Consider the following 16,927-nt stretch of genomic DNA (forward strand, 5'->3'; position numbering starts at 1 on the left):
GCAGAAAGGGAGGCTGACGGGCATAGAATAATGTCCCCCTGTCAGCCCCCAGGGAGAACATCGCCGGGGATGGAGGTAGCCACCTAAACCCTTCGGGTCCTCCCTGAGAAGGACCTGGAACCCTCTCCTCCCGTTCCAGAATCCCAGGGAGTCCCTGAGGTGCCTCGCTGAGGAGACGTTTTCCACGTATCTCCCCAGAAAGGCCCTCACCTCCTCATCCTTTACATGGGGATTGTACATGGTGACGGTGACCACCCTGAAATTGTTCCTTGCCAGGCTGGTCACCTCGTAATGGCACAGGGGTCTTGCTCCTTTCCCTTCCCTCACCTTCTTCATAATATCGTCATGCTTCTCCTCCACATGAAACGTCACATCATATGCCTTCTCCATCGGGTTCCCCTGAAGGCATAGAACATCTTTAACCTGTAGATTCAGGTAGCCCATCAGGATATTTCTCCCAAACGTATCTCGTCCCCATGGCTCCGTCTCCTTGTCCGTCCAGGCAAACCTCACGGTGTTGGCCAAGCCAATCCCTGGAACCTGCCTGATTGGCTTTTGCTGCTCCATCTCTTCCAACAAAAATGCTCTCTTATACAAGAAGCCAAAGAAAAAAGAAATCCGAAAACTCCGATTCCCGCCAAAAAAAACCAAAATAAAATTTTCCTCCCTCCTGCCTTCCTTCGACCTTCTGGCTCAGCGGGCTTTGGGGCACCTCGGTACCAAGCTTGATCTGAGCCAAAAGGCCGAGAAGCGATAACCCACAAATTGACCCCTGCACCCGCCGGTGCCCGGGGCCTCGGCAGAACCTCATCGGTTTGGCAAAAGTTGGCTCCTCCTCACCCAACGCTTCCCTGGTGACAGGCGGGTGTGTTTTTTTTAAAAGTCGCTAATGCGTCGTTAGGTCACTAGCTCTTTAATCCTATTGCGACTATTTGTTCAATGCCCGGCAAATACACCAGTCATCGTCGGGCTTGAACTCAATTGCTCGAGCGACTACTTTGAGTGGAAAAAATACGCCGGTCGGTCAGCCGGCTTCAAGTCAAACGCCTGAGCAAAAAGTCTCGGCGTCATCTCTGTCAATTTCTCTTGAAACAAGATACCGGGCTCTGCCAGAAGCAAAGCCCTTCCAAAAATACGTTGAACTCGTAAGTGTTCCTCTCCACGGAAGTCTTTAGTAAAAGGCGAAAGGCTTGTGCGTAATGAAGAGAAACCAGAGTCGTATGGAAGTCAGAGGTCGGGGCCCGAGACACACACGGTGCACTCTAGGCCGGGTCCCGCGGGTGGTCCCCGAACCCACTCTTCCAAGTTTTCGAGGGCTGTGGGTAAAAGTCACAGACAGACAGACAGACAGACAGACAGACAGACAGACAGACAGACAGACAGACAGACAGACAGACAGACAGACAGATAGATAGATAGACAATCCTGGTGAAGTGATTGTATTTTTTGGGGGGCTCAAAAACACACACACACACACAATCCTGGTGAAGTGATTGTATTTTTTGGGGGCTCAAAACACACACACACACACACACACACACACACACACACACACACACACACACACACTCTCCTGGCCAATGTTTTTTTTTGTAATTTTTTTTTTTAAGTAAAATGGCGGGAAAACGGGGGACCCCCATGAAGGGGGCTTCGCACTTGTTTCAGTTTGGATGATTCTTCTTTTTCCATTCCTTCTCTTCTTCTGCTAGCTGTTTTACATAGCTTGGTGTATTTCTTTTTCCTTGACAATGGGAGAAAAGTGTTGCACCGTTCCCGGAGGTACTGCAATACCGAGTCGATGCGTGGAGCGGACGGAGCAAGCCCCATTTCCGACTCCCTGTTCGAAAAATCCATTTAATATGTAGTCCCCCGATGGGGGACGTATCAGATATTAAACTGATAAGAACAGATTTTTTTTTTTACAAAATATATATTTATTACCATCAATTTCCATACAAATACCTTCAATGTTCCAAACAAAATCAATTTTATAACAAAAATCCAAATGGATATTTCAAAACTAATAACCAATAACCAAAACTATAAACAATAATCAGGGGAGCATCTTCCCTCCCCTTCTAAGATACAAACTACCCATAACCACCCCAAATAAAAATTTCACCCTACTGACGAGGACTTCTTCTCCCCCCCTTCAACCACCATACCCTCACCCTTAGATGCAGGACCGGCACCCGGCACCTGCACACCCCGCATCATGTGCTTTACTCCAAAATCCACCACCCTGCTTCTCTCTGGGCTCTTGACCGAGGACCCCGCACCCCCAAACAGGAAACTTGGTCCCCCCTCCCTTGCCCAACCCTGGGCCATCCCTGGAAGGTCTATCTCAGACAAGGGTACAATAGTAGGTGAAGAGGGGGCCACCCAGGGCCCCGAACCTTCTCCCTCCCCCACCTCCAGCTTTTCCACCCTTATCTTCCTTCTCGGGGGAGACCGCGGTAAGGGAGAAAACCTATCCCCCCCACCAGCTCCTGTTTAGCCTCCCCCCTTTACCACCCCCTCTCCCCTGTTGTCAAAGCGCCCCTTCCTCCTCGTCCTCCTGTTTGGAGGAGAAACCGATGTAACTCTACCCCCCCTCGCCAGCCCCTCCACCAACCCTCTCATCTCCTCCACCGGGCAGACGATACATCACTGTCCCCCCACTCTTTTACCCCCTCTCCTTCTGGTTCCACCTCCAATGCCTTCTCAGTCATCTGTTTCTCCGTTGTTGTCCTTTCTTGACTCTTCACAATCCTGTGTCCGTCCTCTGCCTGCTCCTCTTCTCCTTCAACCTCTCCCTCTCCTCCCAGCACCTTCTCCACCTGCTCCTCCTCTCCTTCAACCTCTCCCTCTCCTCCCAGCACCTTTTCCACCTGCTCCTCCTCTCCTTCCACCGCTCCTCCCGACACCTTTTCCTCCTCTTTTCGTGATGTTCCTGTTCCAGATCCCATGTCCGCTCCTCTTCCTCTACTTCCCACATCCCCCGCACCTGCTCCCCCTCCAGCTGCAGACGCGTATGACCCGTGACGAGCCGGGCAACTCCGCCACAGGTGTGTAACCGAGCCACACCCGTGGCAAGCCTTTGGCTCGTCACAATCCCTTGCCTCGTGACCGCTCGACCCACAGAACCTGCAAATCCTTGTACTACACGAGGCAAGGGTTGACCATAGGCCATACAGCGCCTGCAAAATGGAGGCTGACGGGCATAATGTAACGTCCCCTGTCAGCCCCCAGGGAGAACATCGCCGGGGGATGTAGGAACCCACCCAATCCCCTTGGGTCCTCCCTGAGAAGGGCCTGGAACCCTCTCCTCCCGTTCCAGAATCCCAGGGAGTCCCTGAGGCGCCTCGCTGAGGAAACATTGTCCATGTATCGCCCCAGAAGGCCCTCACCTCTTCGTCAGTCACATGGGGATTGTACATGGTCACAGTTACCAATCGAAAACTACTTCTCGCCAAGTTGGTCACTTCATAATGGCACATGGGAAATGCCTTACTCCCTTCTTTTGTCTTCATCAAAATTTCTTCATGCTTCCCTTCACTATAAAAAGTCACATCAAAAGCCCCCTCAATTGGATTATCTTGGAAGCATAAAACATCCTTTACCTCCAGTTCCAATATCCCCATCAATATGGTCCTTCCGAACTTCTCTCTTCCAAATGGCTCCATTTCTTTGTCCCTCCATGCGAATCTCACAGTATTGGACAATCCAATTCCTGGTACCGACTTGTTATAAATGGTACGTGCCATTTCCAAAAGGAAAAAAAACACACGTCCAAACAAGGAAAAAACCAGCTCTCCAAATGGAAGCCTCTGGAAAACACAAAAAACGCCTTGGCAAAAAAGAACCCTGTCTCACACAAAAACCTATCGCCCTCCTATCTCCGACCTTTTGACTCAGCGAGCTCTGGGGCACCTCGGTACCAAGCTTGATCTGAGCCAAAAGGCCGAAGCGATAACCCACAAATTGACCCCTGCACCCGCCGGTGCCCGGGGGCCTCGGCAGACCTCATCGGTTTGGCAAAAGTTGGCTCCTCCTCACCCAACGCTTCCCTGGTGACAGGCGGGTGTGTTTTTTTTAAAAGTCGCTAATGCGTCGTTAGGTCACTAGCTCTTTAATCCTATTGCGACTATTTGTTCAATGCCCGGCAAATACACCAGTCATCGTCGGGCTTGAACTCAATTGCCCGAGCGACTACTTTGAGTGGAAAAAATACGCCGGTCGGTCAGCCGGCTTCAAGTCAAACGCCTGAGCAAAAGTCTCGGCGTCATCTCTGTCAATTTCTCTTGAAACAAGATACCGGGCTCTGCCAGAAGCAAAGCCCTTCCAAAAATACGTTGAACTCGTAAGTGTTCCTCTCCACGGAAGTCTTTAGTAAAAGGCGAAAGGCTTGTGCGTAATGAAGAGAAACCAGAGTCGTATGGAAGTCAGAGGTCGGGGCCCGAGACACACACGGTGCACTCTAGGCCGGGTCCCCGCGGGTGGTCCCCGAACCCACTCTTCCAAGTTTTCGAGGGCTGTGGGTAAAAAGTCACAGACAGACAGACAGACAGACAGACAGACAGACAGACAGACAGACAGACAGACAGACAGACAGACAGACAGACAGACAGACAGATAGATAGATAGACAATCCTGGTGAAGTGATTGTATTTTTGGGGGGGGCTCAAAACACACACACACACACAATCCTGGTGAAGTGATTGTATTTTTTGGGGGGCTCAAAACACACACACACACACACACACACACACACACACACACACACACACACACACACACTCTCCTGGCCAATGTTTTTTTTTTTTAAGTAAAATGGCGGGAAAACGGGGGACCCCCATGAAGGGGGCTTCGCACTTGTTTCAGTTTGGATGATTCTTCTTTTTCCATTCCTTCTCTTCTTCTGCTAGCTGTTTTACATAGCTTGGTGTATTTCTTTTTCCTTGACAATGGGAGAAAAGTGTTGCACCGTTCCCGGAGGTACTGCAATACCGGGTCGATGCGTGGAGCGGACGGAGCAAGCCCCATTTCCGACTCCCTGTTCGAAAAATCCATTTAATATGTAGTCCCCCGATGGGGGACGTATCAGATATTAAACTGATAAGAACAGATTTTTTTTTTTTTATAAAATATATTTATTACGTTCAAAACCCAACAAAAATCTTATACAAATCAATCAATTCAAACACAAATTCCATTAAACATTTCAAAACTATTCAATAATAACCAAACCCAAAAACCAAAAGTCATGGGAGCATTTTCCCTCCCCTTCCCATCTACAAACCAAAACCCACACCAAAAAATCAAAGAAAAACTCACCCCATCCCGACCGACGGGGACGCCCTCTCCACTCCTGACGCTCCCCGTCGGCCGCCATCCCCTCTCCCTGGAAACACCACCAATACCCGGCACACCCACACTCTGTGTCTTGTGCCCCCACTCAAATCCACCACCCCCTCCTCCGGGCTCCGGCTCGAGCACCCCATGTCCCCAAACAGGAAACTTTCTCCTTCCTCCATTCCCCATTCCTTGGCCATGCCTGGTAGGTCCAGCTCTGCCAGGGGTGTAAAAGAACAGGAAGAAGAGGGAGCCCACGAGGGCCCAGCATCCTCTCCCCCTTGCCCTTCCTTCACCACCACCCTTTTACCACCCTTCTTCCTCCTGCTTTCCGGGCGCTCCCCTTCTTAGGTCTCTTTATTGGTGGAGGGCGCAACCAGGGAACATTCCTTTCCTCGTCCGTCAACCCCCCCCTCGCTTCATTCATATTGTCCGGCAGCCCCCCCACCATCTCCCTCAGCTCCTCCACCCGTGATCTCACCGCTTTACTGTCCCCCCACTCCTTCACTCCATCTCCTACTGGTCCCGCCACCACTGCCTTCTCTTTCTCCTCCCTTTCTGTGTCTTTCTTCTCCACCACCTTCTTCCCTGTCTCCTTCCTTTCTGTCTCTTTCTTCTCCACCACCTTCTTCCCTATCTCCTTCCTTTCTGTCTCTTTCTCCTCCACCACCTTCTTCCCTGTCTCCTTCCTTTCTGTCTCTTTCTCCTCCACCACCTTCTTCCCTCTCTCCTTCCTTTCTGTCTCTTTCTCCTCCACCACCTTCTTCCCTGTCTCCTTCCTTTCTGTCTCTTTCTCCTCCACCACCTTCTTCCCTCTCTCCTTCCTTTCTGTCTCTTTCTCCTCCACCACCTTCTTCCCTGTCTCCTTCCTTTCTATCTCTTTCTTCTCCACCGCCGTCTTCCCAGTCTCCTTCCTTTCTGTCTCTTTCTCCTCCACCACCTTCTTCCCAGTCTCCTTCCTTTCTGTCTCTTTCTTCTCCACCTCCGTCTTCCCAGTCTCCTCCCCTCTCTGTTGCCTTCTCCGTCTCCTTCCTCTCCACAGCCGTCTTCTCTGGCCCCTTCACTCTCCTGTCTCCTTCCTCCTCCTGCTCTCCTTTAGCCTTCTGCCCTTCCGTTTCCACTATGCTGTTGTCTTCTTTTCCTTTTTCTCCTCCCGCTTCCGTTTTCTCCTCCTCTTCCACCCGTGTGTCCGCTCCCTCTGTTCCAGTCCTTTGTTCTTGGTCCCTCCTTCTACCCCCATCCCCGGCTCTTGCTCCCCCCCCAGCTGCAGACGCGTATGACCTCTGACGCGCCGGGCATTCACGCCACAGGTGCGTTAGCATACCACACCCGTGACATGCCTTCGGCGCGTCACAGTCCCTCGCCTCGTGCTCCGTAGATCCACAATACCTACACTTCTTTGTGCCGCACGAGGCGAGGATATGACCATAGGCCATACAACGCCTGCAGAAAGGAGGCTGACGGGCATAATGCAACGTCCCCGGTCAGCCCCCAGGGAGAACATCGCCGGAGGATGGAGGTATCCACCCAATCCATTTGGGTCCTCTCTTAGGAGGGCCTGGAAACCCCTCCTCCCGGTCCAAAAGCCCAGGGAATCTTTGAGGTGCCTTCCTGAGGAGACACCATCCATGTATCTCCCCAGAAAGGCCCTCACCTCCCTCGTCCTTAACGTAAGGGTTGTAAATGTTCACGTTAACCACTCGGAAATTGCTCCTCGCCAAGCTAGTCACCACGTAATGGGACATCGGCTTCTCCTTTTCCACTTCTCTCACCTTTCTGAGAATCTCGTCGTGCTTTTTCTCCGTATGCAATGCCACATCATATGCACCCTCCAATGGGTTTTCTTGTAGGCAGAACACTTCCTCCACCTTCAGCCCAAGGATACCGATCAGGATAGTCCTCCCAAAAACGTCTCTGTCCAGTGGATCCATCGCCTTATCCCTCCAGGAAAAGCGCACCGTGTTCGCCAGCCCCATCCTAGGGACTGGCCTCCCTGTAGTATTTTGCGTCATCTCCGCAAGGAGCTTAGCGCACTCTCCTCCGCTCCTGCTTTTCCTCCAAAAAGTAAAAACTGAAAAGAGCGGCAAAATACACCAACCGTGTCTCAAAAAACCAAAAACAACAAACTTTCCTCCCTCCTGCCTTCCTTCGACCTTTTGGCTCAGCGGGCTTTGGGGCACCTCGGTACCAAGCTTGATCTGAGCCAAAAGGCCGAGAAGCGATAACCCACAAATTGACCCCTGCACCCGCCGGGTCCCGGGGCCTCGGCAGACCTCATCGGTTTGGCAAAAGTTGGCTCCTCCTCACCCAACGCTTCCCTGGTGACAGGCGGGTGTGTTTTTTTAAAAGTCGCTAATGCGTCGTTAGGTCACTAGCTCTTTAATCCTATTGCGACTATTTGTTCAATGCCCGGCAAATACACCAGTCATCGTCGGGCTTGAACTCAATTGCCCGACGACTACTTTGAGTGGAAAAAAATACGCCGGTCGGTCAGCCGGCTTCAAGTCAAACGCCTGAGCAAAAAGTCTCGGCGTCATCTCTGTCAATTTCTCTTGAAACAAGATACCGGGCTCTGCCAGAAGCAAAGCCCTTCCAAAAATACGTTGAACTCGTAAGTGTTCCTCTCCACGGAAGTCTTTAGTAAAAGGCGAAAGGCTTGTGCGTAATGAAGAGAAACCAGAGTCGTATGGAAGTCAGAGGTCGGGGCCCGAGACACACACGGTGCACTCTAGGCCGGGTCCCCGCGGGTGGTCCCCGAACCCACTCTTCCAAGTTTTCGAGGGCTGTGGGTAAAAAGTCACAGACAGACAGACAGACAGACAGACAGACAGACAGACAGACAGACAGACAGACAGACAGACAGACAGACAGATAGATAGATAGACAATCCTGGTGAAGTGATTGTATTTTTGGGGGGGCTCAAAACACACACACACACACAATCCTGGTGAAGTGATTGTATTTTTTGGGGGGGCTCAAAAAACACACACACACACACACACACACACACACACACACACACACACACACACACACTCTCCTGGCCAATGTTTTTATTTTATTTTTTTTTATTTTTTTTTTTAAGTAAAATGGCGGGAAAACGGGGGACCCCCATGAAGGGGGCTTCGCACTTGTTTCAGTTTGGATGATTCTTCTTTTTTCATTCCTTCTCTTCTTCTGCTAGCTGTTTTACATAGCTTGGTGTATTTCTTTTTCCTTGACAATGGGAGAAAAGTGTTGCACCGTTCCGGAGGTACTGCAATACCGGGTCGATGCGTGGAGCGGACGGAGCAAGCCCCATTTCCGACTCCCTGTTCGAAAAATCCATTTAATATGTAGTCCCCCGATGGGGACGTATCAGATATTAAACTGATAAGAACAGATTTTTTTTTTTTTACAAAATATATTTATTACCATCAATTTCCATACAAATACCTTCAATGTTCCAAACAAAATCAATTTTATAACAAAAATCCAAATGGATATTTCAAAACTAATAACCAATAACCAAAACTATAAACCATAATCAGGGGAGCATCTTCCCTCCCCTTCTAAGATACAAACTACCCATAACCACCCCAAATAAAAATTTCACCCTACTGACGAGGACTTCTTCTCCCCCCTTCAACCACCATACCCTCACCCTTAGATGCAGGACCGGCACCCGGCACCTGCACACCCCGCATCATGTGCTTTACTCCAAAATCCACCACCCTGCTTCTCTCTGGGCTCTTGACCGAGGACCCCGCACCCCAAACAGGAAACTTGGTCCCCCCCTCCCTTGCCCAACCCTGGGCCATCCCTGGAAGGTCTATCTCAGACAAGGGTACAATAGTAGGTGAAGAGGGGGCCACCCAGGGCCCCGAACCTTCTCCCTCCCCACCTCCAGCTTTTCCACCCTTATCTTCCTTCTCGGGGAGACCGCGGTAAGGGAGAAAACCTATCCCCCCCCACCAGCTCCTGTTTAGCCTCCCCCCTTTACCACCCCTCTCCCCTGTTGTCAAAGCGCCCCTTCCTCCTCGTCCTCCTGTTTGGAGGAGAAACCGATGTAACCCTACCCCCCCTCGCCAGCCCCTCCACCAACCCTCTCATCTCCTCCACCCGGGCAGACGATACATCACTGTCCCCCACTCTTTTACCCCCCTCTCCTTCTGGTTCCACCTCCAATGCCTTCTCAGTCATCTGTTTCTCCGTTGTTGTCCTTTCTTGACTCTTCACAATCCTGTGTCCGTCCTCTGCCTGCTCCTCTTCTCCTTCAACCTCTCCCTCTCCTCCCAGCACCTTCTCCACCTGCTCCTCCTCTCCTTCAACCTCTCCCTCTCCTCCCAGCACCTTTTCCACCTGCTCCTCCTCTCCTTCCACCGCTCCTCCCGACACCTTTTCCTCCTCTTTTCGTGATGTTCCTGTTCCAGATCCCATGTCCGCTCCTCTTCCTCTACTTCCCACATCCCCCGCACCTGCTCCCCCTCCAGCTGCAGACGCGTATGACCCGTGACGAGCCGGGCAACTCCGCCACAGGTGAGTAACCGAGCCACACCCGTGGCAAGCCTTTGGCTCGTCACAATCCCTTGCCTCGTGACCGCTCGACCCACAGAACCTGCAAATCCTTGTACTACACGAGGCAAGGGTATGACCATAGGCCATACAGCGCCCGCAAAATGGAGGCTGACGGGCATAATGTAACGTCCCCCTGTCAGCCCCCAGGGAGAACATCGCCGGGGGATGTAGGAACCCACCCAATCCCCTTGGGTCCTCCCTGAGAAGGGCCTGGAACCCTCTCCTCCCGTTCCAGAATCCCAGGGAGTCCCTGAGGCGCCTCGCTGAGGAAACATTGTCCATGTATCGCCCCAGAAAGGCCCTCACCTCTTCGTCAGTCACATGGGGATTGTACATGGTCACAGTTACCAATCGAAAACTACTTCTCGCCAAGTTGGTCACTTCATAATGGCACATGGGAAATGCCTTACTCCCTTCTTTTGTCTTCATCAAAATTTCTTCATGCTTCCCTTCACTATAAAAAGTCACATCAAAAGCCCCCTCAATTGGATTATCTTGGAAGCATAAAACATCCTTTACCTCCAGTTCCAATATCCCCATCAATATGGTCCTTCCGAACTTCTCTCTTCCAAATGGCTCCATTTCTTTGTCCCTCCATGCGAATCTCACAGTATTGGACAATCCAATTCCTGGTACCGACTTGTTATAAATGGTACGTGCCATTTCCAAAAGGAAAAAAACACACGTCCAAACAAGGAAAAAACAGCTCTCCAAATGGAAGCCTCTGGAAAACACAAAAACGCCTTGGCAAAAAGAACCCTGTCTCACACAAAAACCTATCGCCCTCCTATCTCCGACCTTTTGACTCAGCGAGCTCTGGGGCACCTCGGTACCAAGCTTGATCTGAGCCAAAAGGCCGAGAAGCGATAACCCACAAATTGACCCCTGCACCCGCCGGGTCCCCGGGGGCCTCGGCAGACCTCATCGGTTTGGCAAAAGTTGGCTCCTCCTCACCCAACGCTTCCCTGGTGACAGGCGGGTGTGTTTTTTTAAAAGTCGCTAATGCGTCGTTAGGTCACTAGCTCTTTAATCCTAGTGCGACTATTTGTTCAATGCCCGGCAAATACACCAGTCATCGTCGGGCTTGAACTCAATTGCCCGAGCGACTACTTTGAGTGGAAAAAATACGCCGGTCGGTCAGCCGGCTTCAAGTCAAACGCCTGAGCAAAAGTCTCGGCGTCATCTCTGTCAATTTCTCTTGAAACAAGATACCGGGCTCTGCCAGAAGCAAAGCCCTTCCAAAAATACGTTGAACTCGTAAGTGTTCCTCTCCACGGAAGTCTTTAGTAAAAGGCGAAAGGCTTGTGCGTAATGAAGAGAAACCAGAGTCGTATGGAAGTCAGAGGTCGGGGCCCGAGACACACACGGTGCACTCTAGGCCGGGTCCCGCGGGTGGTCCCCGAACCCACTCTTCCAAGTTTTCGAGGGCTGTGGGTAAAAAGTCACAGACAGACAGACAGACAGACAGACAGACAGACAGACAGACAGACAGACAGACAGACAGACAGACAGACAGATAGATAGATAGACAATCCTGGTGAAGTGATTGTATTTTTGGGGGGGCTCAAAACACACACACACACACAATCCTGGTGAAGTGATTGTATTTTTTGGGGGGGCTCAAAAACACACACACACACACACACACACACACACACACACACACACACACTCTCCTGGCCAATGTTTTTTTTTTATTTTTTTATTTTTTTAAGTAAAATGGCGGGAAAACGGGGGACCCCCATGAAGGGGCTTCGCACTTGTTTCAGTTTGGATGATTCTTCTTTTTCCATTCCTTCTCTTCTTCTGCTAGCTGTTTTACATAGCTTGGTGTATTTCTTTTTCCTTGACAATGGGAGAAAAGTGTTGCACCGTTCCCGGAGGTACTGCAATACCGGGTCGATGCGTGGAGCGGACGGAGCAAGCCCCATTTCCGACTCCCTGTTCGAAAAATCCATTTAATATGTAGTCCCCCGATGGGGGACGTATCGGATATTAAACTGATAAGAACAGATTTTTTTTTTTTTATAAAATATATTTATTACGTTCAAAACCCAACAAAATCTTATACAAATCAATCAATTCAAACACAAATTCCATTAAACATTTCAAAACTATTCAATAATAACCAAACCCAAAAACCAAAAGTCATGGGAGCATTTTCCCTCCCCTTCCCATCTACAAACCAAAACCCACACCAAAAAATCAAAGAAAAACTCACCCCATCCCGACCGACGGGGACGCCCTCTCCACTCCTGACGCTCCCCCGTCGGCCGCCATCCCCTCTCCCCTGGAAACACCACCAATACCCGGCACACCCACACTCTGTGTCTTGTGCCCCCCACTCAAATCCACCACCCCCTCCTCCGGGCTCCGGCTCGAGCACCCCATGTCCCCAAACAGGAAACTTTCTCCTTCCTCCATTCCCCATTCCTTGGCCATGCCTGGTAGGTCCAGCTCTGCCAGGGGTGTAAAAGAACAGGAAGAAGAGGGAGCCCACGAGGGCCCAGCATCCTCTCCCCCTTGCCCTTCCTTCACCACCACCCTTTTACCACCCTTCTTCCTCCTGCTTTCCGGGCGCTCCCCCTTCTTAGGTCTCTTTATTGGTGGAGGGCGCAACCAGGGAACATTCCTTTCCTCGTCCGTCAACCCCCCCCTCGCTTCATTCATATTGTCCGGCAGCCCCCCCACCATCTCCCTCAGCTCCTCCACCCGTGATCTCACCGCTTTACTGTCCCCCCACTCCTTCACTCCATCTCCTACTGGTCCCGCCACCACTGCCTTCTCTTTCTCCTCCCTTTCTGTGTCTTTCTTCTCCACCACCTTCTTCCCTGTCTCCTTCCTTTCTGTCTCTTTCTTCTCCACCACCTTCTTCCCTATCTCCTTCCTTTCTGTCTCTTTCTCCTCCACCACCTTCTTCCCTGTCTCCTTCCTTTCTGTCTCTTTCTCCTCCACCACCTTCTTCCCTCTCTCCTTCCTTTCTGTCTCTTTCTCCTCCACCACCTTCTTCCCTGTCTCCTTCCTTTCTGTCTCTTTCTCCTCCACCACCTTCTTCCCTCTCTCCTTCCTTTCTGTCTCTTTCTCCTCCACCACCTTCTTCCCTGTCTCCTTCCTTTCTATCTCTTTCTTCTCCACCGCCGTCTTCCCAGTCTCCTTCCTTTCTGTCTCTTTCTCCTCCACCACCTTCTTCCCAGTCTCCTTCCTTTCTGTCTCTTTCTTCTCCACCTCCGTCTTCCCAGTCTCCTCCCTCTCTGTTGCCTTCTCCGTCTCCTTCCTCTCCACAGCCGTCTTCTCTGGCCCCTTCACTCTCCTGTCTCCTTCCTCCTCCTGCTCTCCTTTAGCCTTCTGCCCTTCCGTTTCCACTATGCTGTTGTCTTCTTTTCCTTTTTCTCCTCCCGCTTCCGTTTTCTCCTCCTCTTCCACCCGTGTGTCCGCTCCCTCTGTTCCAGTCCTTTGTTCTTGGTCCCTCCTTCTACCCCCATCCCCGGCTCTTGCTCCCCCCCCAGCTGCAGACGCGTATGACCTCTGACGCGCCGGGCATTCACGCCACAGGTGCGTTAGCATACCACACCCGTGACATGCCTTCGGCGCGTCACAGTCCCTCGCCTCGTGCTCCGTAGATCCACAATACCTACACTTCTTTGTGCCGCACGAGGCGAGGATATGACCATAGGCCATACAACGCCTGCAGAAAGGAGGCTGACGGGCATAATGCAACGTCCCCGGTCAGCCCCCAGGAGAACATCGCCGGAGGATGGAGGTATCCACCCAATCCATTTGGGTCCTCTCTTAGGAGGGCCTGGAAACCCCCTCCTCCCGGTCCAAAAGCCCAGGGAATCTTTGAGGTGCCTTCCTGAGGAGACACCATCCATGTATCTCCCCAGAAAGGCCCTCACCTCCTCGTCCTTAACGTAAGGGTTGTAAATGTTCACGTTAACCACTCGGAAATTGCTCCTCGCCAAGCTAGTCACCACGTAATGGGACATCGGCTTCTCCTTTTCCACTTCTCTCACCTTTCTGAGAATCTCGTCGTGCTTTTTTCTCCGTATGCAATGCCACATCATATGCACCCTCCAATGGGTTTTCTTGTAGGCAGAACACTTCCTCCACCTTCAGCCCAAGGATACCGATCAGGATAGTCCTCCCAAAAACGTCTCTGTCCAGTGGATCCATCGCCTTATCCCTCCAGGAAAAGCGCACCGTATTCGCCAGCCCCATCCTAGGGACTGGCCTCCCTGTAGTATTTTGCGTCATCTCCGCAAGGAGCTTGGCGCACTCTCCTCCGCTCCTGCTTTTCCTCCAAAAAAGTAAAAACTGAAAAGAGCGGCAAAATACACCAACCGTGTCTCAAAAAACCAAAAACAACAAACTTTCCTCCCTCCTGCCTTCCTTCGACCTTTTGGCTCAGCGGGCTTTGGGGCACCTCGGTACCAAGCTTGATCTGAGCCAAAAGGCCGAGAAGCGATAACCCACAAATTGACCCCTGCACCCGCCGGTCCCCGGGGCCTCGGCAGACCTCATCGGTTTGGCAAAAGTTGGCTCCTCCTCACCCAACGCTTCCCTGGTGACAGGCGGGTGTGTTTTTTTAAAAGTCGCTAATGCGTCGTTAGGTCACTAGCTCTTTAATCCTATTGCGACTATTTGTTCAATGCCCGGCAAATACACCAGTCATCGTCGGGCTTGAACTCAATTGCCCGAGCGACTACTTTGAGTGGAAAAAAATACGCCGGTCGGTCAGCCGGCTTCAAGTCAAACGCCTGAGCAAAAAGTCTCGGCGTCATCTCTGTCAATTTCTCTTGAAACAAGATACCGGGCTCTGCCAGAAGCAAAGCCCTTCCAAAAATACGTTGAACTCGTAAGTGTTCCTCTCCACGGAAGTCTTTAGTAAAAGGCGAAAGGCTTGTGCGTAATGAAGAGAAACCAGAGTCGTATGGAAGTCAGAGGTCGGGGCCCGAGACACACACGGTGCACTCTAGGCCGGGTCCCGCGGGTGGTCCCCGAACCCACTCTTCCAAGTTTTCGAGGGCTGTGGGTAAAAAGTCACAGACAGACAGACAGACAGACAGACAGACAGACAGACAGACAGACAGACAGACAGACAGACAGACAGACAGATAGATAGATAGACAATCCTGGTGAAGTGATTGTATTTTTGGGGGGCTCAAAAACACACACACACACACAATCCTGGTGAAGTGATTGTATTTTTTGGGGGGCTCAAAACACACACACACACACACACACACACACACACACACACACACACACACACACACTCTCCTGGCCAATGTTTTTTTATTTTTTTTTTATTTTTTTTTTAAGTAAAATGGCGGGAAAACGGGGACCCCCATGAAGGGGGCTTCGCACTTGTTTCAGTTTGGATGATTCTTCTTTTTCATTCCTTCTCTTCTTCTGCTAGCTGTTTTACATAGCTTGGTGTATTTCTTTTTCCTTGACAATGGGAGAAAAGTGTTGCACCGTTCCCGGAGGTACTGCAATACCGGGTCGATGCGTGGAGCGGACGGAGCAAGCCCCATTTCCGACTCCCTGTTCGAAAAATCCATTTAATATGTAGTCCCCCGATGGGGGACGTATCAGATATTAAACTGATAAGAACAGATTTTTTTTTTTTTACAAAATATATTTATTACCATCAATTTCCATACAAATACCTTCAATGTTCCAAACAAAATCAATTTTATAACAAAAATCCAAATGGATATTTCAAAACTAATAACCAATAACCAAAACTATAAACCATAATCAGGGGAGCATCTTCCTCCCCTTCTAAGATACAAACTACCCATAACCACCCCAAATAAAAATTTCACCCTACTGACGAGGACTTCTTCTCCCCCCTTCAACCACCATACCCTCACCCTTAGATGCAGGACCGGCACCCGGCACCTGCACACCCCGCATCATGTGCTTTACTCCAAAATCCACCACCCTGCTTCTCTCTGGGCTCTTGACCGAGGACCCCGCACCCCCAAACAGGAAACTTGGTCCCCCCTCCCTTGCCCAACCCTGGGCCATCCCTGGAAGGTCTATCTCAGACAAGGGTACAATAGTAGGTGAAGAGGGGGCCACCCAGGGCCCCGAACCTTCTCCCTCCCCCACCTCCAGCTTTTCCACCCTTATCTTCCTTCTCGGGGAGACCGCGGTAAGGGAGAAAACCTATCCCCCCCACCAGCTCCTGTTTAGCCTCCCCCCTTTACCACCCCTCTCCCCCTGTTGTCAAAGCGCCCCTTCCTCCTCGTCCTCCTGTTTGGAGGAGAAACCGATGTAACCCTACCCCCCCCTCGCCAGCCCCTCCACCAACCCTCTCATCTCCTCCACCCGGGCAGACGATACATCACTGTCCCCCCACTCTTTTACCCCCTCTCCTTCTGGTTCCACCTCCAATGCCTTCTCAGTCATCTGTTTCTCCGTTGTTGTCCTTTCTTGACTCTTCACAATCCTGTGTCCGTCCTCTGCCTGCTCCTCTTCTCCTTCAACCTCTCCCTCTCCTCCCAGCACCTTCTCCACCTGCTCCTCCTCTCCTTCAACCTCTCCCTCTCCTCCCAGCACCTTTTCCACCTGCTCCTCCTCTCCTTCCACCGCTCCTCCCGACACCTTTTCCTCCTCTTTTCGTGATGTTCCTGTTCCAGATCCCATGTCCGCTCCTCTTCCTCTACTTCCCCACATCCCCCGCACCTGCTCCCCCTCCAGCTGCAGACGCGTATGACCCGTGACGAGCCGGGCAACTCCGCCACAGGTGAGTAACCGAGCCACACCCGTGGCAAGCCTTTGGCTCGTCACAATCCCTTGCCTCGTGACCGCTCGACCCACAGAACCTGCAAATCCTTGTACTACACGAGGCAAGGGTATGACCATAGGCCATACAGCGCCCGCAAAATGGAGGCTGACGGGCATAATGTAACGTCCCCCTGTCAGCCCCCAGGGAGAACATCGCCGGGGGGATGTAGGAACCCACCCAATCCCCTTGGGTCCTCCCTGAGAAGGGCCTGGAACCCTCTCCTCCCGTTCCAGAATC

General features: G+C 51.5%; 5 non-coding genes and 5 pseudogenes across 5 annotated transcripts; all 10 read right to left on the bottom strand.

Moving 5' to 3' along the window:
- Window positions 1–1,102: 1,102 nt before the first annotated feature.
- Window positions 1,103–1,219, bottom strand: LOC123736137 (U5 spliceosomal RNA). Its single transcript, XR_006765961.1, has one exon. It is a non-coding gene; the product is annotated as a U5 spliceosomal RNA (small nuclear RNA).
- Window positions 1,220–1,757: 538 nt separating this feature from the next.
- LOC123736164 (uncharacterized) lies at window positions 1,758–1,932 on the bottom strand (annotated as a pseudogene).
- A 2,367-nt stretch (window positions 1,933–4,299) lies between these two features.
- LOC123736138 (U5 spliceosomal RNA) lies at window positions 4,300–4,416 on the bottom strand. Its single transcript, XR_006765962.1, has one exon. It is a non-coding gene; the product is annotated as a U5 spliceosomal RNA (small nuclear RNA).
- Window positions 4,417–4,955: 539 nt separating this feature from the next.
- Window positions 4,956–5,132, bottom strand: LOC123736151 (uncharacterized; annotated as a pseudogene).
- Window positions 5,133–7,902: 2,770 nt separating this feature from the next.
- On the bottom strand, window positions 7,903–8,019 carry LOC123736139 (U5 spliceosomal RNA). The gene has a single exon (XR_006765963.1). It is a non-coding gene; the product is annotated as a U5 spliceosomal RNA (small nuclear RNA).
- Window positions 8,020–8,566: 547 nt separating this feature from the next.
- On the bottom strand, window positions 8,567–8,741 carry LOC123736182 (uncharacterized; annotated as a pseudogene).
- Window positions 8,742–11,105: 2,364 nt separating this feature from the next.
- Window positions 11,106–11,222, bottom strand: LOC123736141 (U5 spliceosomal RNA). Its single transcript, XR_006765964.1, has one exon. It is a non-coding gene; the product is annotated as a U5 spliceosomal RNA (small nuclear RNA).
- Window positions 11,223–11,752: 530 nt separating this feature from the next.
- On the bottom strand, window positions 11,753–11,929 carry LOC123736169 (uncharacterized; annotated as a pseudogene).
- A 2,774-nt stretch (window positions 11,930–14,703) lies between these two features.
- Window positions 14,704–14,820, bottom strand: LOC123736142 (U5 spliceosomal RNA). The gene has a single exon (XR_006765965.1). It is a non-coding gene; the product is annotated as a U5 spliceosomal RNA (small nuclear RNA).
- A 538-nt stretch (window positions 14,821–15,358) lies between these two features.
- LOC123736157 (uncharacterized) lies at window positions 15,359–15,535 on the bottom strand (annotated as a pseudogene).
- Window positions 15,536–16,927: the final 1,392 nt, after the last annotated feature.

Source organism: Salmo salar, unplaced genomic scaffold (assembly GCF_905237065.1).
Source record: "Salmo salar unplaced genomic scaffold, Ssal_v3.1, whole genome shotgun sequence".
NCBI classification, from domain to species: domain Eukaryota; kingdom Metazoa; phylum Chordata; class Actinopteri; order Salmoniformes; family Salmonidae; genus Salmo; species Salmo salar.